Source organism: Vicia villosa, linkage group LG1, assembly GCF_029867415.1.
Source record: "Vicia villosa cultivar HV-30 ecotype Madison, WI linkage group LG1, Vvil1.0, whole genome shotgun sequence".
In the NCBI taxonomy this organism is placed as follows: Eukaryota; Viridiplantae; Streptophyta; class Magnoliopsida; order Fabales; family Fabaceae; genus Vicia; species Vicia villosa.
In genome coordinates, this window is record NC_081180.1 from 245456882 (window position 1) to 245477788 (window position 20907).

Genomic DNA, 20907 nt, shown 5'->3' on the forward strand with positions numbered 1-20907 from the left:
ATGAAGGAAGTATAATAAGATACAATGGTTAAAATCAACAATTATAGGAATTTATTACACCATGCCTAATCATGTAAAATAATACTATTCAATATATTCACATATATTAAGCATTCGACAAGTACAAAGAGTATACTATTCCAATTTCAATACTATATTTCCAATTATGCACATAACCATAATTATCACATATTCACACATTTAACCAAGTATGTATTCAAACATCACTCATTTCAATTATCAAACTCATACACATATCACAACTACATCAATTTCACATTTTCAATTACCGCATAACTCTAATGTGACTCAATGCAAGATATGTGACGCTATGCATGTGGTACCGCAATGTGAACCCAATGTTTCACCGCTTTCTGATTCAATATCTAGAATCCAAGCCACGCTTCCGATCTGGACAAGATCAAAGCCACCACGTATGTTTCCAATTAAGGATCAACGTATTCTACGTCTATTTCCATTCAAGGATCAATGTCTATTACCATGTGAACCCACAGTTTCACCGCTTCCACAATAAATTCGACTATGCCATGAATGAATCTACAATTACCAACCAACTATGCAATTAAGATTATCTCATCAATCTTAACTTACCACATACCAACAATAATTCAACTCTATGAATTATATCTCAAATTGTACACAACATTCACAACGCATTGATATCAATCCACATAATAGAAACAATATTCAATTATGATTCACAAAACACAATTAACACTAGTAAATCATACTATCTCATGTTAATTCACATTGCCAATAAAATATAAGAATATACTTCCAAACCAAGTATTAATTCATTAGTATTTAGCCAAAAATACAATTACGGTTAAATTCTCAAGATACCGTAATTTACCGATAAACCGAATAATTGATCCAATTCCAAGTATATATTCAATCAATTAGACTCATTGAATTTAATTCAAATATTAATTAAATTAACCAATTAATAATTACACTACATAAGTTACAAGTTTCTAATTCATTTCCTATTCCAAAACCAATATTTAATATAAAGGATATTCAAATTCACACTATTTCGGTTGGCCCGTAAATATCACATTTTCAACAAAATAACACTACCACGTTAGTCTACTAATTAAACTTAGTTATCACGTAAATTTTCATCAAATTCCGGATAACTAATTATACCGCTTAATTCCGCTATTCGGTCAAACGGGACTGTTTGAATTATTTAGCACTACTAATTTCTTTTATTCTAGCTACAGTGTATGTGTATATCAGAACCATACATTGTATCATCTTTTATACATATATTAGTGCTACATGAACAAGGAAAAAGGACATATATATATATATATATATATATATATATATATATATATATATATATATATATATATATATATATATCATTTTTTATATTATTGATACAGTATTGCAGAAGAACAAGTGATACTCATTTTCATGTTAATTGGCTAACAGTCTGACTCAAGTAATAATAAAACAACTCTAAAGAGTTAAATACCTTTTATATTAATTTTATGACTCATCGGGTTTAACTCTAAACAACTCAAAAACAACTCTCACAACTCTAAACATGTTAGGGTACTCAAAACAAACAAAATATAACTATTAATAATGCAAAACAACTTTGAACACTCTATTGACAACTCTAACAACCCTATTGACAACTCTAACAGGATTGAAAATAACTTAAGTTAATTAAATAACCCAAATAATTATCTCTAACTCAAAACTTCTAAAAATATTATATTAATAACATTAAATTATTATTACTATTATTATTTACACTAATGAAATATTATATATTTATAACCTATATAATATCTAAATGTTATAGCTGTATTGGTTTTCAAACAAAGCTAATAGAACAATCTTATTGAAACACCAATTATTGTCACATAATATCATAAATATAAAATAAAGATAGTTAGAGCAACTAGAAAAATAGTATATTGTCACACTAACAACAAGTGACAATCTCTTAGTAAGGCCGACACTATTATTCATCACATATAAAGCTCCTGCTTTTAACTTAAAGGTTACCACTTTGTTTCACACAAACAGAGGATCATCATAATAAGTCCAATATTATTTCTTCTCACATACCAACTTGAATAAACAATGTTGCAAATATTAGGTTGTTTTTAGCGTGGGGTATTAAGCCTCCAGATTCAATTTGGATGATAGAACACATGTGTAAATGAAAAGTGACGATACAGTTGATATGCATACCAGTATGTTTATCAAGGTATATTTTTAATGAAACAGAATGACAGTACAAAATAAAAATATCAAAGTGGGTTCTTAATCTATCTCTCAATTTCACCAATGTACCAATTACTATCATCAAAACATGTTTCTAACAACAATTTCATGAATTCTCAACAAAACCTAACATGTCAAAACCTAAATTAGAAGAACAAAATCCTTAAATCATGTTAATCTACCCATTGACCCAATCATGCTAACCCATAATAATAAGGATTCTCCCCCTGACCTCTTCAATTTCTTCAAACTCTAGCTTTTGCTCTTCTCCTCTCTTAGCCTCCTTTCTCCCCTTTCTCTTCTCTTGAAAATGACCAAATGAAATGATATCTCTACTCTCACTAAACCCTTACTATCTTATGGTTTATAAAATAGGCTTAAAAGATAAAACCCCCTATTTACTTCTAACTCTAATAAATAGGCCCAATTAGTTATAATCTCTTAATATCTCTATTAGTTCAATAAACTAAACCAACACAAATATACACATAGTCAATTAATTCAATTAATCATTATATCACCAAATAATTAAATAAATAATTAATAAGCCAAATAATTAAATTAAATAATTAACTCACCAATTAATTAAATAAATAATTAACACATCAATTAATTAAATAAATAATAAAATAGTACGATAAAATAAATACTAATAAAACCGGGCTGTTACAGAAGCAGGACAGTTTTCTCTCGCATAAATGATGCTTGGAGGCGTTACAAGAAAGATATCAAAAAGAGTTGTTTTTTAAAGTACACTACTATGAGTGAAAGATTGAAGCATCGTCCCCAAACCGTACCTGTAGTTCATTTCAAGCAATTGATATCCTATTGGAAAAATAATAACATCCAAGTAAGATAATTTTATCACTTATTAACAACTTTTATTCATAAACCATGATCAAGAACTTTTATAAGAGTTGTTATGATTTAATCTTTTCTTATTCAAGTGTCTTTGTCAAGAATTATTGAATCTTTTAGAAGTGTCCTTATTCAAGTTACCTTCACAGTACATAGAACCTTAAGAGATAAGCTGATTTACTTATCTTGTTGTTTATGACTGTAGAAAATTAGCAAGATAAATGTTGTTTCTGAATAGAGTGAACAGAGCTAAATGTTGATTTACTTATCTTGTTGTTTCTGAATGTAGGAAATTAGCAAGATAAATGTTGTGAACAGAGCTAAGCAAAAGTACATGCATCGTATGAGACCGACAAACTTTGCAAGGATTCGTGTAAAACTGGTAGTGTGTTTATACATTCAACCAATTTATAGCTTTGTACTGGTAGGGTGTTTATGCATTCAACCAATTTATAATTTTGTGTTTAATATCAACCAATGTAGCGTGCGAACGAAGAGGACGGAAAGGAAGTTTGCAAGGCGGAGATGTTCATTGAGACTCGACAAAGTCGAAAAGGAAAACAACCAGATGAGGAAACACAAACTGCAATTGTAAGTTTTCTATGGAATATATGGACTATATCGAATTAAGTTTTTCGTATGGCACAAAATGCAATTGTCCTAGATTGAATTTGTTGCTTTTGCCAACGATTTCAGTACACCAACAATGTGTTGTTGTCAAGTTCTCCATGAGAATATAAGTTACATGTTGCAAACTAGGATCAGCTTCATGTTGTTGCTGCAAATGTTGTTAATGTTGGTTATTATATTAATTAAGTTTATATTATTAATTAAGTTGTTTATCGGGTAATGAGTTAATTTTGAGTTTCTGCTGGGATGTTCTTTTCATCAACATATTGATTGAAATGAACTTTAACATCTGTATCAGTTGTTTTGTGGCAATAGTCTAGAAAATTTTGAGGGATGTTAATTCCAAATTTATTACTTTTTTTGTCTCCTTTTAGACTAAGATGATAACCTCTGTTTGTCGGTAGTTATGACAGAGATGAATGAAAATCAAGACGATTATGATGAGAATAACTCACTTAAGCTTGTACTTATTAATTAATGAGAGTTTAGTTCTAGAATTGTTGCAACCAGTGTAGGACTAGATAGTAATGTGAGTAATAAAGTGAAAACTACTTGAATCTGCTGACATGTTCCTCATTTTTTTCTCTAGCACAAGGGATGCCTGCTGACATGAGCCATTATTTCCAAAAGCTTAAGCAATTAAATGATGAAGGGTGAACTAATGTTAACTACTGTTAACTATTATATCTTCAATTGATACTATATATTGCAAGAAGTTTATATCATTAGTTTCAAGAGAATATTTTATGAACTAATGTGAATACTATATACTGTAACTACTGTTAACTAATGTGAATATTTTGAAATTAGGCTAAGCTTCAAGATTCAGTTCAGAACTCAACTGAATCTGAAACATTTAAGTCATCATTTGGGAAAGAAAAATCTGGTCGAGTTCATTGCTATGGAAGAACAATTACACCAACCATGCTTAAAAGAAAAGAAGAAATTTGGTTATTAAAAAGCAGCATTGTGATGAAGTGGCTGCCATGAAGAGGGAGATGGATGGTATGAAGGCACTTTTTAAGACCATGATGAAGCAACAAAACCCACGTATGAGTGACGAGGAGATCTCTAATATGATGTCAACTACAATGGGTTGTTCCAATAGTACTACTGCTGCTCCTGCTGCTCCACATTCATCTGCATCAACTCATATTCCTCATTATGAAGAGGTATACTCTAAACTACAAACTTTATTAGCTTCTATCGCTCCCTATTGAATGATTCTAAACTACAAACATAGTACTTTAGGAAATTGAAGGAATTATAGGACATTGTTGCAAGTTTTACACATTTACACATAACTATGATTTTGATTTGATTTGGCTAGTTGTGGAAATGAGAATCAAATGTTTTTGAAGGGTTATAGTAAAAATGATTTTTTTTATTGATGATGTTTTAGGTTTAGGAAATGGTGGAATTAGGGTAGGGTTTGATATTGGTGGTGGTTCTGGTTCTTTTGCTGCTAGAATGTTTGATTGAAATGTTACTGTGATTACCAATACTCTCAATGTTGGAGTTTTTGATGTTTGATATTGATCGAGTATTGCAGGCCGGTGGTTTGTTTTGGCTTGATAATTTCTTCTGCGATAGCATATGAAGTCAATTTTAGACTCTTTCAAATTTTCAATTTTACTTCCTTTGACTTTGACCTATCAAAAGTAAGATTAATAAGTATATACCTTAAGTCATTGTTGGATCGGATTGTTTTCGTTTACTACTGACATAAGCTTATTTCATAAGCTGAAAATAAGCTTATGAGAACAAATTATGAAATAGATTGTTTTGATTCAGTTTGTGCATGTTTGATTTAGTTTCTGTTTCCTTCTAATTCTCCTCAAAAAATGAATACTGCTAGTTTTCATTTCCATTATCTTTGCTGCTACACTAACACTACTATGTCTCCAACACAAGAATACTGCTAGTGCCTTAGGAAATGACACAGAGGACCCTTTTGATATCTTGAATGCTTATAATATGTTTGGAATCATTTTACTTGTAGAATGGAGGAGAAGAAGCTTGTAATGACGATATGGAAGAAGTTTGTGATCATGAAGATGTGGAAGAAGCTTGTCGTGAAGATATGGAAGAACAAGGAGATGACCAAGAAGAAGAATATTATGATGCATGAGTTTAATTAATAGTATAGTTGTGTTTTATATTATGTAGCTCTAAGAACTTATGTTTTGAATTTGGGATGACTCTCTTGAGAGAAACTTGGTTGTGTTTAAGAATATGACATCAAAACTTATCTATATTTTAGCGACCTTATTAGTCGGTAACGTCACTTGATGTAATTTCTTAATGAATATTTTGTTCTTGACATTAATGTTTAATTTGCTTCTAATTAGATTCTAATCATCAATGTCTACAAAAATAACTATTAATGTGGGAATTTTATATTGATATAAAATGACATTTTTATGCCATGGCACAAAAATAAACCATAAATGGCAAGATTAAGGGTGTAGAACGTACACAATATAGCTAGGGTTTTAATTGGTGGTAATAAACAAACCATGGCAAGACTAATGCTATAGAACGTACAAAATATAGCCAGGGTTTGATATTGGTGGTCACAAACAAACCGTGGCAAGAGCGTGGCAACTAAACTGTATTCTATACATAAAATAAGACTTGTGGCTTAACGATCTGGCCATAGTTAAGAACTGAGTGAAGGATAGAAAAACACTTAGAAAGGGGGGGGGTTTGAATAAGTGTGACTTCAAAAACTTGTAAGATAAAAACAATGAACACAATTATTTTTATCCTGGTTCGTTGTTACCGAAACTACTCCATTCCACCCCCTTAGAGTGATTTACCTCAACTGAGGATTTAATCCACTAATCCAACTGATTACAATGGTTATCCACTTAGAAAACTTCTAAGTCTTCTAGAGTATACAGATCACAACTTGATCACTCTAGGAATTCTTCACTTAGAAACCTTCTAAGTCTTCTAGAGTCTACAGATCACAACTTGATCACTCTAGGAACCTTTTACAAACAATGTAAAATAATGTTTACAAGAGTAAGATTGCTTCTAATAAAGCTGTAATCACAACAGTGATATTTCTCTTAAGTTCTAAGCTTAACACTCACTAAATATTACAAGAGATTGTGAGGTTGAAGATGAAGTTCGTGAGTTTTGATTTTGACAGCGTTTCAGTATTTTGCACAAGTGTCCTTCTTTGCTTCTGATCAGAACTTCTATTTATAGGCGCTGAGAGGAAATGAACGTTGGGAGCATTTAATGCTTTGCAGGAATAGTACAGCTTTGCATTTAATGTTTCACACTTTTGTCAACTATCTCGAGCCTTGTTTTTCCTGCTTTTACTGACTTTGCCTTCTGTAGCTTCTAACGTTCCTTTTGTCAGTCAGAGATTAGACTTAATACTTGTCATCTTGTACTATCTTCTGGACTTAGATTTGTAAATAAACAACGTTTGAATTTCAGAGTCAACAGCTTGGTGCAGAGCATCTTCTTGTCTTCTGACTTTGAAGAGCTTGAGCGTGATACCATTCAAAACTTCAGAGCTTCTGCTTCTGACTTCAGTCTTTTTATGCTTTCAGTTCATGTTTTGATTCTGCTTGACCATCTTCTGATGTCTTGCTAGAGCATGTTCTGATGAAGCCATCCAGAACCTTCTGAGTCAGTGCTTCTTAGCAATGATTTGTGCATACTCTTTATGTATTTCCTGAAATGGAAAATGCAAAGGATTAGAGTACCATATTATCTTATACAAAATTCATATATAATGTTATCATCAAAACACATAATATTGATCAGAACAAATCTTGTTCTAACAATCTCCCTGAGTATTTTTCATTTCAGTTGAGACTTTCACGTAGCATAGAACTTCAGAACATTCAGAGCTTCTCTTCAGAGCTTCCATTGGACAGTTGCAGAGCTTTGAATTTCCCCTTTGTAATCAATTGTATCAGATCATACTTGATTGAATCAGAGCATTCTTCTTGCTTCTGATCTTGAAGCTTCAAAGCACTAAGCTTGCTTCAATTCTCTAAGAGCATGCTTCTTCTTAGAATTGCTTTTCCCATGTATTTGCTTCTCATGTTGAGCTTTGACCAGAATATCTCATTCCTGCAAAACTATCAAAGACAGAGAAAACTTGCAAATAATGTTAGGAAATGTTGAGACTTAATTCCAGCAACTGATATTATAAATCAATTTCAATTATCATATTTCTCCCCCTTTTTTGTCATAACATCAAAAAGCATAAAGATTCAGATGAAACAAAACACACAGTGTGAAGAAAGAAAAGATAATTTTTCATTGATAAAACATCAAAAGATACAAAAACAGATGCAATTCAAGCAGAAGCAAACAACAAAGAAAACAAACTAAGACACAAAGACAGACTACGACTGGCTAAACTTAGAAGTTAAGACGGCAAGAAGGTTCTTAATATCAGTAGTGTCTTCAACTTGCTTCCTTGTAGCTTCCTTCTGATCCTGCATGAAGGATCTAAACTCAGCATTTGTATCCTCTTGCTTGTCTAGACGAAGAGCGAAGTTTGCTTGTGTAATACTGTGAACTGACTTTATTTATAATGTTGCGGTAAGCAAGAGTCGCCACCGACTTTTATTTTATCCAATTGGAAAGGCTAAAAGAACAGGAAAAACCTTTTAAATAAAAACTGAGTTCGGGGATCTTAATTGCTTTGCTCATTTTTGAAAAGAAATGTAGAAGAAGTGAATACGGACTTTAGCTCGTAAATGAGCATAGCCATTTTGAAGGTTTATGAGAAAGAATATGAAAATGTTTTAGCCAGAGCAAGGCAATTAGGGGCAATTACCTTAATAATGTAGAAAATCAGTTCTTTTAGCCTTTCAGGGTGAAAGGGTCTATCCATGCCATAAGAGGGCAGGAAGCCTTTCATTTGGAGGTTTAAGGGTCGTCGCAATATCGTTCGCCATAAGACTTTCCCATGCCATAGAGAGGCAGGTAGTCTAAGGGAAGGATCAGAATAGCCTTTCGTAGGCAACCAGAGGATACCTCAGCCTTTCGTAGGCAACTTCCGAGGGACGAGATCATATTAGTGTATCGAAGGCAGCATCATTAGGGACCTATGACCTTTGTATTTATCGAGGCAACATGGCTGAGGTATCCCCGTATTCGAGGGACATGGCTATTATGCTAAAAACACAAGGCAACAGGCAACAAGAGGGGTTACCACAAAAGCGTGCGTGGGTGCAACAATCAGGTGATTCAATTCAAAATAGGTTATCTTGTAATTAAGTGACTCTAATTCAGTTCATAGTTGCACTCCCTAAAATTACTAACCATGCAAAAATATAAACAATATAATTAAAGAAACATGGGGAAGGGGAAAAAGAAACCAGCGGGGGAAAGGGAAAATGAAGCCAGCGGGTTTGACATAAGTAATAATAATAAGAAAAATAGAAGAGGTTAAAGTTTTAGGGTTACCGACTATTTGAGCTTTGGCGGTTGGCAAACCCTGAAAAGGTGGGAAAAATAGAAACCGACAGGGGTGAGTGCATTATCAGTTCAGAAGCAGGTATGGTTAACCCTAATCAAAAAATAAAGGGATAAACGAAAAAAGAAAAAAAAGTATAAAAACATAGCTTTGATAGATGAAGGTTGACATTCGGAGGTTGCCTCAGGCATTGACTCTGATCATCTGAGAATTGACAGTAAAATAATAGGGAGGGAGTGCAGAAAGTGTTCATTGAATCTCGAGGTTAACTTTGATAACAATTTTATAATGCAAATAATATTTAAAGGAAAATAAAATCAGAACTTAGCTTCGTAAAAGTTGTGGCGCGTGATCGGGAGGTATCTGATAATTGCCCCTAAAAAATGCACAAAGAAAAAGACAATTTTTCAGTGTAGGAATAATCCTCGCAAACCCTGATTAGGGCATATATTGACTAAGTTTAAATAATAAACTAATTGAAACAATACCAAAGTTACGGGGGAAAATCGAGAGTTCGAATCAAAATATCAACTAAATAATTATTGGATGTAATTCTAATCATCTACTTGATAAAAAGGTTTATTTGAAAATAGAATTGAATTTTAAATATTAATAAAATAATTATGAATAAAATCATGAAAACTCAAACTTTCGATAAAATTATAATTTGTTGTAGTAAAATAATTTATTAAGATAAGAATAAAAACTATTAAATGATAATTATGTTGAAACAAAAAGAAAATAAAATATAATTAAAATAAAAAGAATTAGAAAAAAAACACTCAGCTTCAATTCGGTGTGGTAAGCCTGGAGGCTCCATGGTACACTAGCGTATTCTGGATTGTTGGATCAACTTGGAAAGTGATCTGAAGGCCCCTGGCACGAAGGTGTATGGTGTACGTGTGTAGATTCGCCACACTGAATCTGCGGGCATGGTTGTAGAAAAAATAAAAAAAGCAAAACGCAAGAGGCAGGGATCGAACCCCTGCCCTTGCATACGAAGGCTCTTGGTGCACGTTGTTCTACCACTAGGCTGAAATCAGTTCGCTATTGACAATACAAACGCATCACATGATATATTAAAAATAATTAATTCCAGAATTTGAAACAACATTCGTGGAGATTTGTTAAAATCCATAGTTTTTAGCCACGGTTTTGCTACGATACTGACCGTAGCTAGAACACTTGTGCATACAAAACTCACGAAAAACATCAAATAATAACGATTAAGGTCACGGTTCAACTCTAAATCTTAATGTGAACACACTGGTGGCCTCGATTAGGATCAATTTCGCTTGTATTGAAATATCCCAATTTTGAAGCTTTAAGACTTAATAATGGCGGATCACAACAACTGTGTCTAAACTCAAATTAAGTGGTTCCAAAAGCTTCGAAACTTCATAACCAACACATATATGTATTCAAACCATAATTATAATGCAAGAAAGACATAATTGATTGCAAAATCAAAAGGCTCAAACCGTGAATGCACCTGCCTCGATTCTGGACGTCCTGATCGCTTATGAACGTCTAGAATGGGTCAGAGGAACTCGATGGAGCTATTGCAATGTTTGGAGAGGCTTGAGTCGATGCCAAACGTGGTCTCCTAGTCGCTTGCGATTTACGTTTTTTTGGAAATTCGGATGAGAGTCTCTTGCAGCCAATTCTCCCCTCCTTTTCTGATCAGAAATCCTTATGCATATATATATATATATATATATATATATATATATATATATATATATATAAGTCTGAATTAGGTTTGTTTGAGGTAAATCAAATCTTTGCAAATCAAGAGATTGGAATTGATTTTGGAAGAAATTTAAATCTTGCTGTTTTGAGCTCAATCATGTATCAAGCAAGCTTCAAAAGAAAATTCACGTACATCATGTTTGATACTTCATTGGATTTGTTTTGATTTTGATTTATTTTGATTTGAATTAAATAAAAATCAATAATCAACAAAAATCAAAATAGGACCAAAACCAAAATCATGCACAAATGGGCTTGGACACCCCATCAATTAGGCCCATTTATTCAATATTGCACCATTTAACCTTTTATATATATATTTTTTTAAGATAGCCTAATTTGTGCCAACCATTCCTCACGAATTTCCCTATAGTAAACTCAGATATTTACTCGAGATTTGATCACAAAATAAACCAATATTGTATCTTTTATGTTTTTCATTATTTGTTTACTTTATTTAAGAATTTAAATAAATAAATTCCAAATAAAATAATAATGATAAAAAATAAAATAATGGCTTCATGGGTCTTATAATGGGTCATGAACATGCTTGAGATTAGGGCCTGAATTTTTTCATGGAGGTAGTCTGAAATATCATAAACCATATGAGGTGCCTTGGAGTCTTTTGATCCATTGATATTTTCTCAGAACAACAAAACCCTAGTTTCTTGAGCCTTGTTTAGGAGAGTGTGTCTTTGAGCTTTGTGCCTTGACTTGAATTTGAACAAGAGAAAAAGTATGGGCAAATTTTGGGGTATGACAGCTGCCCCTGTTCAATTATCTTAAACCTGAAGATGTAGAGTGGTTTCTATGTCAGTCGGTATCTGAAGGTGGAAGATGATTGAACACTAGAATACCAAGAAATTTGCCCTAACTGAAGTAGGGACTTTTGTCGGAGATGGGCTTGAAGATGCCATCCAGGTGTTTGGAGATGGGCTTAAAGATGCCATCCAACTTGATAGACTTGAGAGTTATAATACGTCGTTCGTTAGACTGTATCTGAAGGATATACTTAGGATGAGTTAGACTAGAGGATGGATCATGCGTTAGATCATATCCAAATTGCACCCGTAGATGTCTGGAAAACCGTGCGTTAAGTTGAAAGATAAATCGTGCGTTAGACTAAATCCAATTTGCATTCGTAGATGTCTGGAAAACCGTGTGTTAGGTTGAAGGATAAGTCGTGTGTTAGACTAATCCTGTATATTTGTTGGAGATTGACCATGTCAGCACCGTTCGTAGTAACTGATTTAGATCTTTGAATGTCTCTTCATTATATCTGAACTATCTCTGGAGAATACCCGAAACTAAGTATCAGAACTAAATCTCTGTCTTGATCATTTCTGAACTATCTCTGGAGAATATCCGGATCTAAGTATAAGAATTAAATATCTGTCTTGATTATCTCTGAGCTATCTTTGGAAGATATCCAAAATTAAGTATCAGAACTAAATATCTGTCTTGATTATCTCTAAGCTATCTTTGGAAGATATCCAAAATTAAGTATCAGAACTAAATCTCTGTCTTTATTATCTCTGAGCTATCTTTGGAAGATATCCAAAATTAAGTATCAGAACTAAATCTCTGTCTTTATTATCTCTGAGCTATCTTTGGAAGATATCCAAAATTAAGTGTCAGAATTAAATCTCTGTCTTGATTATCTCTGAGCTATCTTTGGAAGATATCCAAAATTAAGTGTCAGAATTAAATCTCTGTCTTGATTATCTCTGAACTATCTCTAGAAGATATCCAAAATTAAGTATCAGACTAAATCTTTATCTAGAATGAGCGCCAAAATTAAATCGTTGACTTGATTATCTCTGCACTATATCTAGAAGATAGTGTTCATTTGATTGTAGAAGTAGACTGCAAAAGAAACATTAATTTTATGCAATGTCGTGATGCATGTATTGTAATTTTTCAAATGGATGAGAGTGTATGCATATGCCATGAGACGTATGTATGTTATGAATTAACTATGATATATGATGTATGAACATGATTTATGCTATTTTAAAATATCTTGATTGAGAAAATAAATCTCTAGGTCATTGCGACCCTGATGACTGGTCTTTGTTTTGAAGACGCACAGCTGGGGATTTTATGATCTCTGCTTGGGGGATGATCAGTAGTTTGATGTACCCTGACTGAGGATGAAGGATGTCGGAGAACCGATAGTGTTGAAGATGTAAATCTCTGTTGGGGAGCCATGTCTTTTGTCGAGAGTATTTGAAGGTATCTTCTTAATGATTACTCTGTGGGGATATGATCTTGTGACATCGGCTTTGTGGAAGGCGTGGACGTCTTGAACGTTGCCCCCAGTGATGAGTAACTACCATTCCTGGATTTGATTAGGACACACCACTGAGTATTGATCAAGATGTCTAACTGGACTTGCATAGATTTGCCCCTACTAGTGGGAACTTTGGAAAGATTCGCCTCGCGAGGACTTTATGAGGTGTGCACTACGGGCGACATGCCCCTAGTACTTAGTATGATGCCCCTGACTGTTTGGCTTTTTGAGAGATTCTTGGAATCTTGACTTGATTTCCCCAGATTGATTGGGAAAAACGCGCCATGCCCCTTGTATACGTAGGAGACATTGCTTCTTGGAGTAATCTGTGTTGGTCGGGATAACTTTGAGTCATTAGCCATACCCTGTGCAAGTTCTTTCTGATGCTAACATTTGAAATTATGTAGCAGAATATGTTGAATAATGAATTCATGAGATGCAATGCATACGTCTTTCTTGAGTTTTTGAAAAAAATTAAAACAAGAGATGTAAAAGCGTGATATTTGTAAAAGCATGCTATTTATGTAGAAGCGAAATATCGACTCAGCATTTTAGTAAAACTTAAGGAGTCGGGATACCTTTTTGGTGACAGTATGCTTTCGAACTAACCATGCTTCAATTAGGACTTTCAAGGGTTGTAACGTGGCTTGGTTCTCGGTTTAAGAAACAAAGGAAAATGGCTCAAAGTTTATTTGTACCCACCCCTCTTTGTGATGGTCTTCAGTCCTAAGTTCAACTTATGCCTTCAGGTTCCAAGAGACTTTTGGATTTGCGCCTTTGATAATGTTGATGGTTCACAAGCAAAGAGAACTTTTTAGATAGCAATCACTTCTTCCTTTTGGTAGTCACAATATTGTGTTGTTCAGGAATTTATTGACTTCTCTTTTTTCATCTTTTTGATATCCCTAACTTTTGCCTGAACTGTCTATTTTGAGTTTACAGTCAGCGGGATGCCTTGATTTTTGCCTAAGTCATCTTTTTGATTTTTGACTTAGCAGGCTTTTCTTTGTATACATGTTTTTTCATTTTTTTTCTTTTTGGAAGATATTGACTGCCTTGCTTAATGATTGATGAACCATCCTTGACTTTTGAGTGACATCTCCAACACTTCTTTGATGTGTGCAGATGAACGCTTGTGATTGAAACCTTTGTTGAAAGGTGTACTGAATGGTTCTCTTAGAATGCACAACCAAATTAACTGAGAACTACCCTGCCCTAGGTTATGATCAAGGGTTTTAATTAGTACAAGAAAGGAACTTCTACTTCTTAGGCTCAAAGGGGTTGACGAGGGATTAACATCCTTATATCTCCACTGTTTAGGAATTGAAACAATGCTTGTACATCGTCAGCATAGTCCGCTCAAAAGCATACTGTATGAGGTTGCGGTATCGTTTTCGTTATCCTCCCTCAAAAGGCATACAGCTTTAGCAGGAGTCGAGTATCACAAAACATATGCAAAGTAAAGACATAATTTAAAATGAGTGACAGCGAAATAATTTATTCAAGACAAACATATGCAATGCACTGTGTCGCTACCGCAAAAATTAACAGAGTCGCCACTAACATATTTATCCTGAAAAGGAAGGGAATGCCAGCAAACCACAAAACAAAACAACGGTCTCACGACCAGAGAAAAGGGTAAGGGAGTCGGTTACGCGAGGGGAAGGTGTTAGCACCCCTCGCGCCCATCGTACTCGATGGTATCCACGCCTGTGTCTAAAACTATGGGTGTGTAACAAATCTACGCTAATCTGGACTAAAATGCATGCCGAATGTAGGGAATAGAAAGGATTGTGCTCGCACGGGCCCTACCCCGCTGCCTACGTATCTGTTTTGCAGAATCAGAGCTACCGTAGCTCGGCTAACTAGTTTCTGTTTGTTTTGTGTTTTTTAGGTGAACGAGTTACATTCACACTCCGCTGCTTGACCTTTGGAGACTTATGCTGGGAATGGAGCGGAAATAACAAGCTCTTAAGAAAAGAAAATCAAAGAGTGTGGTTTGTGTTTTAAAGAATGCATGAGGAAGACCTAAGCTAAGGGGGAAAGCTTGCTACCTAATGTTATCATACAAAGGGTACGAGTCTAAGCAAAAATAGCAACCTACGGGGATAAAGGGAAGGCAAACAAGTATATCACACAAACGAGCTCCGCTCGTAAAGCAAACAAAACCAACGGTACTGACCGAATGGTAGAAAAGCGGTCCCGCCATAGCCAAGGGGAGTAACTCAACCCAAGTCAACCAAGCATTAGACCTCGCGAAAATGATCGGGCCATAGATAAGAGGAGCGAGTCCCTCTCAGCAACCAAGCCGTCACGGATCATAAAGGAAAACGGTGTGTGCGTACACCGAGCATCAACGTCGAGCGACGCGAGCTATAAGAAGTGCGGGGGTCCGGTTGCATGAACCCTTTTCTTGACATACTCGATAATAAGATCTTGTGTTGGTTCAGAAGCGAGCAACGCGTAACGTGCGCATACTGAACAGACTCGATGAGACTAGGCGGGGGTTGATTGCAAACCCTTTCCGCATGCCTTCCATGAGGATTTAATGGAGTGCCATATAGGACTTATTACACCGTGACTCCCTGCCGCAAAGCACAAATATAAACACACCAACAAAAACAGAGCCCCTTTCGAGGGCTTGGCCAGATGAATGTCTAGGTCATACTTCTCATGTTAAAGGATGATGTGAGAAAGCGATAAAGTGCGAGAGAAATAAAATGAAACGGAATCAATACCAAACGGATGATGATCCGGAAACTAAAGCGAAGAGAGCGAGTAAACTAGGATCCCGCGAGCGAGCTAGCAAAGCAAAAGCAAATAGTCAGCATAACGATTAGCCATGAAAGCACACAAAGGTCGACATGCGCGTCGAGCATAATCACAATACACCTGCAAGAGGAACAAGCAAACCAAACAAGCAGACATAAAGTAATAGAGACGTGTCTCCCAGATGAGAACACGAAAGGAGTGAATGAAATCGTGTTCCACAAATAAAGCGGAACACTCGCATAACAAGCATCGATCGGTGACCGTCCAAAAGCCATGCACACTAGCACACAAGTTAGAGATAACAAACATCGCAATCGGAATTGCGTTATTGCATTATAAGCTAAGATAAAATGAACAATTAACGCACACATAAAATGGACAACAAATGTAAAGAGGGAAAACAAAAATTAATAACCTACAATCAATCAATACCAATCATCTCATGAGATAGCACGTTTCACAAGCTTTCCAACAATATAAAGAACGCGCAAATCGGAGTTACGAGCAAAAAGATACGAAAGATTGAAGTTAGAGAAAAAAACACACAGGGGAACCGGTTCCCCCATTTGGGAACCCGGGTTCCAGGGCATTCTGCCACCCGTTTTGGCCTCTGATGGATGGGAACTGGTTCCCCAAAGCTAGGAACCGGGTTCCACTGTTTGAAAATCACTTTTTTGCTATTTTTTATGTTTGGAAACCAATTCCATCCAATCAAAACCAAAGCCAATTTGCCAACACCATGAAAAGCCATCAAAATGTATGCAATACACAATGAAACACATGTGGAAGCAAAGCACCATATCACGGTAACAATCAATGGCACATGAGAATATGTAAACTAAATATTAATGTGAGGCATGCTATTAGCAATAAGTGAACAATCCTTAAGCACCAAAGCAACAAAACCACACATATATCGATTTCAATGATTAAGCACAAGCCAAAAATGTATCGCTCTCAACGATTAGGCACAAAGCATCTTGGCGAAGGATAGTCATAAATCCACAAGTCAATTAGGCCAAATAACAACAAATCGAGCAAAGTGTGATGCGTCAAGCCAAACCACAATTCAAATATCATCACCAACAATTACATGAATGCAACAAAGGCAACAAGTATTTGCACATGCGATAGTGATCAAGCTACACAACATATAGCATCAAGCAAGGCATTTATCGAGCAAAAAGTTATCACATGCATTTGCACAAACACTTTGAGTGCGACACAAGTAACATACATGAACATTAACAATTATGCACACAAAATCACCAACGAATCATGTATCCAAACACGAATGTCACAATTCATCATCAATAATCATCAATTATATGCAACAATCATTAGATCCAACCACAATCCGCATTATTATTATCAATTCGAGCAAAAATGAACAAATTCACCGATCAATCATCATCAATTATCCACAAATCAAGAACGAGATATAGATCTAGATCCAAACTCACATAATGATCAACAATTAAGCACTTAATTCAAGATTCGAAGCTTACCGGATGAAGATCTAACCGAAGCGCAAACACGACCACGACGCGAACGCGAACACGACACGGATGCGACACGAAAACGAAATCCAAGAGGAGAAGAGAGAGAGGCGCACGATCTCTTAGGAGAAGAGGAGAGAAGCTTCGATCCGATCTTCACTTTTTAGTCCATGTTGTTCTTGAATCTTGAAGAAAATTGATGAGTTTTGATGAAAATTTTATGTGATTTGTAGTTTTGATTCAAGAGAGTTGAGAGAGGATTGAGAGAAAGTGTTTTTGACTATTTTGGGTGAAGTGAAATTATGAGAGTTCCCCTTTGATTTGTGAAGAGCAAAATGTTTATATAATGTCAACGCGAAATGTCCAAATTGCCCTCGGTGCGTCTTACTTTAGCTCGTTTTTAAGGAAACTCGGTTCGGCTCTGAATTCCGGAACAAAACCAATGCCACTATGAAGATGACCAAATTTGTGACTCATCGCCGCGAGAATCACCTCAATCTGATCAGGGATGAAGAAAATACGCCCGTTTGAGTGACGAGAAACATCGGTTCATCTGGCGCGACTGTGCAGAATTTTGTGAGTACCGCTCAAAGAACTCGATAAAACCCTATCTTCGGCTCAGAATCTGAACAGACATGTGTGACGAAGAATCGGAGCTGACGAAATTTCCAAGAAAATTCCGCCGGAATGGACTTCATACGATAAAAATCGAAGGAGTTATGAATTTTCAAACTCGGCGCGACATACTCGAAAACACACTTTTTACCGAAACAATGCGACGATCCTTAAAATTCTGGGAGTTTTCCGTGCATAATTGGCCTTCGGTCCGAACATATGAAATCTTGGTAATGATGGTACGGAGCTCCAGTTAAATTTTCAAGCGAATCCGACGAGCGTATTGTGAGATATGAATTTTCTGAGATCCGAAACCCTACATTCAGCACCGTTTTTCACTGCGAAACCTCAAGTAATTTGCAAATCTGACAACCTTCCTCAAAGAATTGGCTTCCGAGCTGAACACGAAAGTTGTAGACATCGCCGAAACGGTTGGGGCCACTTGGAAACTTAGCTCATATCACCTTCCAAATAGGACTTGTGAATTTTCTCGTATTTCCATTGTTTGAACCATATTTCACCCTATACCTTCTTAAACCCACTGAACCTCTTTATTATTTTTCTTCATTTTTGAATGACGAAATAAACTCCGTTAATAACTTATAGCTCAGATTAAGAGGGCAAATTTTGGGGTACAACACACTGATGATGATTATTAAAGCAAATAATGTCTATCATAAGTCGAATGTTTAAACAAACAGGAAAGAAATTGCAAATGAAAGTAAATCTAATGATCTAAAAGTCTATCCTTTTAGACATCCACAACATTAGCAATCTTGTTGTGATTAGGCATGGGAGCAGTGATCACATTAGGAGTTGCAGGAAGGTCGAACTCAATTTTACCAGCGTCGATCATATCTTGGATCTTACTCTTCAATGGCCAACAATTCTCTGTGTCATGTCCAGGACTGTTAGAATGATAGGCGCACCTCGCATTGGACTTGTAACTAGGAGCAGAGGTGTTAGGATTCTTAGGAGGATCCCTCAGGGTGATCAAATTTTCCTTTAGCAGATATTGTAAGGCTTGACCTAGCGACATATTGATCTTTGTGAATTGACGTCTGGGCGTATCTTGTTTGTTTTGACGACCTTGTTGAGGCGCCGGTGTGGAACTCAGAACTGCCCCAATAAATTGATCATGGTTTATCCTTTTCTGCCCATACACAGCATTGGAATCTGATCTCCCATTGAAATGCTTTTTTGTAGTACCTGAGGACGTAGCCACTTGAATCTTAACACTTCGAATGCCACTCTCGACACGTTCCCCAATTAGTATGAGTTCAGCGAATCCAGATGATGAACTTCCCAGCAAATGACTATAGAAAGGACCAGTCAGTGTACTCATAAACATATCGACCACTTCTCTGTCAGCTAGGGAGGGTTTGACTCTTCCAGCTAGATCTCTCCATTTCTGAGCATACTCCTTGAAACTTTCATTAGAGCCCATAGACATGCTTTGTAGTTGCATGCGAGTTGGTGCGAGATCGGAATTATATTGGTATTGCTTGTAGAAAGAAACAACCAAATCTTCCCAAGTACGGATGCTAGTACCCTCCAGTTGATAGTACCATTCGAGTTGAGTTCCAGATAGGCTTTCTTGAAAGAAATGGATCCAGAGCTACTTATCAGCAGTATGAGGTTGAATCTTCCTTACATAAGACCTCAAGTGCAGCTTAGGACAAGGGACTCCATCGTATTTTGCAAAAATTGGAATTTTGAATTTCGGAGGTATAACAACTCCAGAGATGAGTCCTAGATCTTCAAAATCCAGTCCAGGTACCTTCTGAATTTCCATGGCTTTCATACGTTCCTCCAGCAACTTGTATTTGTCATCAGGGTGTTCATCCTCATGGTGATAGTCCTCCTCTTCTTCAGAGGGTTTGGCAGAATCATGGTAACTTTTTGCATCAGTTTTGATACTATCATCATCATCTTGCTCATCCTCGTCACTGTCTTCAGAGGTTTCGGCATCCCTGAGATGCAAGACCGGTCTCAGCTTTTTCACCTGAGTCTTCTTACCCTTCTTCTTCTTTTTAGTCAGCATAGCTTTCAACTCTTCTTGCCCCTTGGATAAATTCAGAATCAAGGCTTGGAACTCAGTGTTTTGAGCTTGGAGGTCCTTAACGGATTGTTCGAGATTCATGATGCTGAAATAAACAGCGAGGACGGGTGAGAGACCTATTGTAAGAAACCTGTTATGCGATGTTATGAATGCAAATGCAATATTTTCAAGGATCTGTAGGAATTTAGTTAGCAACATTAGAAAACGATTTAGTCGCGTCTTTGTTTGAAGAAATCTGAATTTTGTCTTTGAACGTCTTTCTTTGAGAATCAAGCTCACCATATCGAGTGGGTCATCGCCTCCGATTCGGGATACTTTTGAATTTGAAGGTACATGTCTAGAGGAAAATAAATCCTCTTGCCCCTACTGCGTCTCTGAATTGGAAGGTACGTGGCCAGAGGAAAATAAATCCTCTTGCCCCTTGATAGGTATTCAGTCCTTGATAAGAGCACCTAAAATTGTGCGCCCTAAATCCCTAAGATCCTTGAAAGGGTTAGTTAAATTATGTTATGCTTATGATGTCATGATGTTATGCGAATGCAGTTCATTAGGCATAGTGTGAGATAATAAGGACAAACAAGTCCTTTTAACAAAACCTGCAAGGAAACGTAGGTTAGTAGCAACCACAAACAAGTCACACAATTTCCTTAGGCTTGGCTTGCATGGATTTTGACCGGGGTATACCCTTCCCACATGT

At 35.9% G+C, this 20907-nt stretch overlaps 1 pseudogene; it reads left to right on the forward strand.

Annotated features, from left to right (window-relative positions):
• Positions 1 to 3654: 3654 nt before the first annotated feature.
• Positions 3655 to 5890, forward strand: LOC131598341 (uncharacterized; annotated as a pseudogene).
• Positions 5891 to 20907: the final 15017 nt, after the last annotated feature.